General features: G+C 17.2%; 1 protein-coding gene across 1 annotated transcript in view; it reads right to left on the bottom strand.

Moving 5' to 3' along the window:
- LOC102679079 (structural maintenance of chromosomes protein 6) overlaps positions 1–575 on the bottom strand; it is a 6,064-nt gene extending 5,489 nt beyond the window's left edge. Inside the window, exon 1 of the mRNA XM_031514451.1 lies at positions 132–575. The gene's annotated coding sequence lies outside the window, so the exon portion shown is untranslated. The remainder of the gene's footprint in view (positions 1–131) is intronic.
- Positions 576–4,198: the final 3,623 nt, after the last annotated feature.

A 4,198-nucleotide genomic window follows, 5' to 3' on the forward strand; every position in this document is an offset into this window, starting at 1 on the left:
GTACATTGTTATATATATATTGTTATTATATTATTATATATTATAACTATTATAATATTATATTGTAAAATATAATTTTATATTCGTATTTAAAATATCACGAATAATATTTAGAAAAACAAATATTATCTTCAATTTTCTTTAAAAAATTATATTAACTCTTAACCACTTACTTCTTCTGTAAAATGAAAAGTATTCTTTTTTTCTTTTATACGTTTAGATTGAAATTCATCTAATTCTGTAGATTTTCTTTTTCGTTCATTGTTTATATTATTTTCCATGATTTCAAAAGTATTTATGATCTAAGTACATATAGATTATATATTTATTCAAATAGCCGCGCAATATCAAATGTCATAAACACCAGCATTCTTACAAACATTGATTTTATTATTTATGAACAATCTTGAATCATTATAGAAATATATTTTTCATTTAATCAAAATATTGCAAATTCTTCTATTCATAACTTAATTGCTTCAACGTTTTTCAAGGAATATAACTACGATGTACATGCATTTCCCGCCAGAGAACACTATGCACTTATTCAAGTTTTATTGTCATTATATATAAAATAAATAGATACTCTCCTAACTTTATAGCATTGATACTTTGTATCCATTTTTTACTTCAACCAATAGTAACAACTAAAAATCCTTATATAATCATAAAATTAAATTTTAAAAAATTCGAATTAATAAAAATATATAAAATTATATAAATGTTATTAATTTAATTAATAATATATTAAAATATTTATTAATAATATAATAAAAATTAATTAAATAAAAATTTTCTTAAAAATTTTTTCAAAATGTTTATAAACAAATAATAAATAAAATAAATAATAAAAATATTTGCTTTAAAAATTCTATATTTCAAAATAATATACTTTATTATATCGGAATTCAAAATAATTAAGAAGCTAAATTTTTATTCAATTCATTTGAAGAATAAAAATACTATTAAAAATAAAAATACGTGCTAAATTTGAATTACTTTTCATTAAATAATTCTATATGATTTCAATTCAATTCAATTAATTATATATTAATTATTTATTATATTAAATATATATATTATATTATTAATTATATTAAATATAATAATTATATATAATAATATAATTATTTATTCGATAAGAATATGAATATATTAATCGAATAAATTGAATATATTATCATAAATATTTAGCAAAAAATATATGTATTAACCTTTTTCTTGCAATATTAATCTTTTTCTTAGTTTTTACTTGTTTTGAAAATATTAGTTTGGAATATAATTAAATAATAATTTTATAACCATAAAACAATTACATTAAGATATGATTTAATTTGAATTGAATGTAGATTATTTATAATACATACAATGTAAATTCTTCATCATCAATATGAAACACAATTTGAATTTAGCGCCTGTTCTTAAATTATAAACCTAAAAGACAATGTCTAGTTCCTTGAAATTGAAATAAAAGAAAGAGGAATTAACATCAGCCATTTTATTCAGCAAAATTTTTGATAAAAATCTGATTATTTATATAATGTGGTTTACATATGTAATGTCATTATTTTTTATTATTTTAAAGCATCTTTCATAAAAAATGTAAATGTTTATCGCAATATGATAGATGGCAATTAGTTTTGATATTCAAAATGGCCAATAATCATTTTCAAATATTCTTTAATAAAGATCATATAATATATGAATTATTATATAATATTATATTATATAATTATTATATAAATTATGAAGTATATTATTTAATAGTCCATACAAAATTATTCAGCTTCATAATTATTCAAGTTGATGCTCATAGAGTATTAAATTGCTGAATAAAGTATGCGAAATAATTTTCAATTGTTAAGATTATTTTATTATAAACTGAACTCATTTGATTTTAGTTATTTACAATATAAAAATTTCTTTTTTGAAAAAATTTCTGTTCTGATTTTCCTTTCCAGATCTAAGATTTTCTTTCAGTTTTATGGTCTGATAATAAATCATGTTTTCTTTCATTTTTCTTTCATTTAAAAAAAATATATATATAATTCTCTTCTTTTAGGAACGGAAACGTTTCATCATCGTACTTGACAGTAGGAAGGAACTGTACAGGATTCAAGCAAGGAAACCAGGAGATTTCTTAACGGAATTTGTTTGAACTGTTTATTGTTGCACTGCAAGCAAGCTAAATTTGTATTTTTTCAAAAATTTAAAAGTTATTTGTAATTCATTAAACTTCTATTTATCACAACAACTAAATTCAAAATTTTCAATAAATTTCGTGAATTCTAACTTTTTTTTTATTAGTATATTATTCGTATCAAAATATTATGTAACATATTATTTCATAATTCATACTTCATGATATAACAAATGTAAAATTTTGCTTTCAATTCATCATGTTATTTATTATTATCGTCATATATAATTCGTCATATTATTTATTATTATTTATTAAAGCCGATATGTAAAAACGTAACAATCGAAATCGAAATACAACCTATCTCTTAGATATATATATATATATATGAATTTCATTTATATGAATAAAATTTTAGATAGTGCCTGATTATCTGAGCTCTTATTATTTAAATAATAATTATTTAAATAAACCGAATATTCATCTATATATCTTTATAATATAATATAATTAAATATACATATCTATAATATACAATATACATTATATCTATAATATAAAATAAATAAAAAATTAATTTATTAAACATTAAATAAATTAAAGATTATATTTGCAAAATTATACTTTATATTTATAATATTTGACGTTATTATATTTTAGAAAATTCTTTTATTAAAATTTATTAAAATTCTTTTAAAAATTAAGCTGATAGAGAAATTAGATAGACTTCTATTATATAAAGTTTATAGTTAAATTATATAAACATGTTCCCCTAAATTCATATAAAGTTTTACATATACTGTATATTTATAGATATGATTAGTATATAAGAATTTATGATGCCAACTTTTTGTATAAGTTAAATTGAAATGTAGATAACGGAAAATATGATGTCACTCATTAGGCAAAAGATAATGTTGGATATATCTATTATAAATAAATATATATAAATTATTTGTCTATTTTTTCTCTATTATTCATTATTATTCATTATTTTTATTAAACTGAAATATAAAATAATTATAAATAATTATTAAATTGTTAAAAAACAAATACAAATTATAAATTGAATATTTTCAACATTTCAATTAAAATTTAATTTTTTTGAAATTATAATTTTTAAAATATATTATAATGAATATAATTTGAAATTATAAAAATAAAAAATTAACAGATAATAAAACATATATTTATTTTTTTAGATTTAACAATGATTAAATTATATTTCATAAGTATTTATTTTAATTTGTTTTGAAAATCTCCATCATTACTTTGCATATTAAATGATACATGACATTGTATATCATCAAATTCAATGTGATGACAATGTGATGAAAAAGTCATGACATTTAATTTCATGACTGTAAAAAAAACTTTTTTTCGCGTGAAAATATATTTTACATATATTTCAACAACATATCAATCATGTTATTTTATTCAAATAGTTTTTAAAATAGTTTTTTTCTTTTTCTAATATTTCTAAATTAGAGTTATGATATTAGATTCTGTAAATTTAAAGCTTTTATTTGACAATTTTTCTACATTATTGTTAATTATTTTATTCTGCATGCTAACAAATTTATTTAGATTCTATATAATAATAAAAAGATTATTATTTATCTTATTATTATTATTATCTTTATTATTACTATTATTATTATTATACTTTATTATTACTATTATTATTTATCTTTATATTACGAATACATTACGAATACATTACGAGTTCTGATATCTAATTTATTAATTATATTAAAAACATTACATTTTTCTAATCTTTGCACTTCTATAGAAGAAATTTTCACGGTAATATGATAATATAGACAACATATTGCATTGTTTTCTATATTTTATATTTTTTATAATAAAATGAAATTATAATACATATAGTTATATTATATATAGAAAGATTATATTATTATATAGAAATGATTTATTGATATGCAAAAAAATTGAGTTTGATTTAATGATTTCTATAATCCAATTCATAGATATCTAAATTCATATATATGAATTATATATATATACATATTCAACAACTATAATATATTATCTCTT

The sequence above is a fragment of the Apis dorsata genome, unplaced genomic scaffold, assembly GCF_000469605.1.
Source record: "Apis dorsata unplaced genomic scaffold, Apis dorsata 1.3 scaffold_997, whole genome shotgun sequence".
NCBI lineage: Eukaryota > Metazoa > Arthropoda > Insecta > Hymenoptera > Apidae > Apis > Apis dorsata.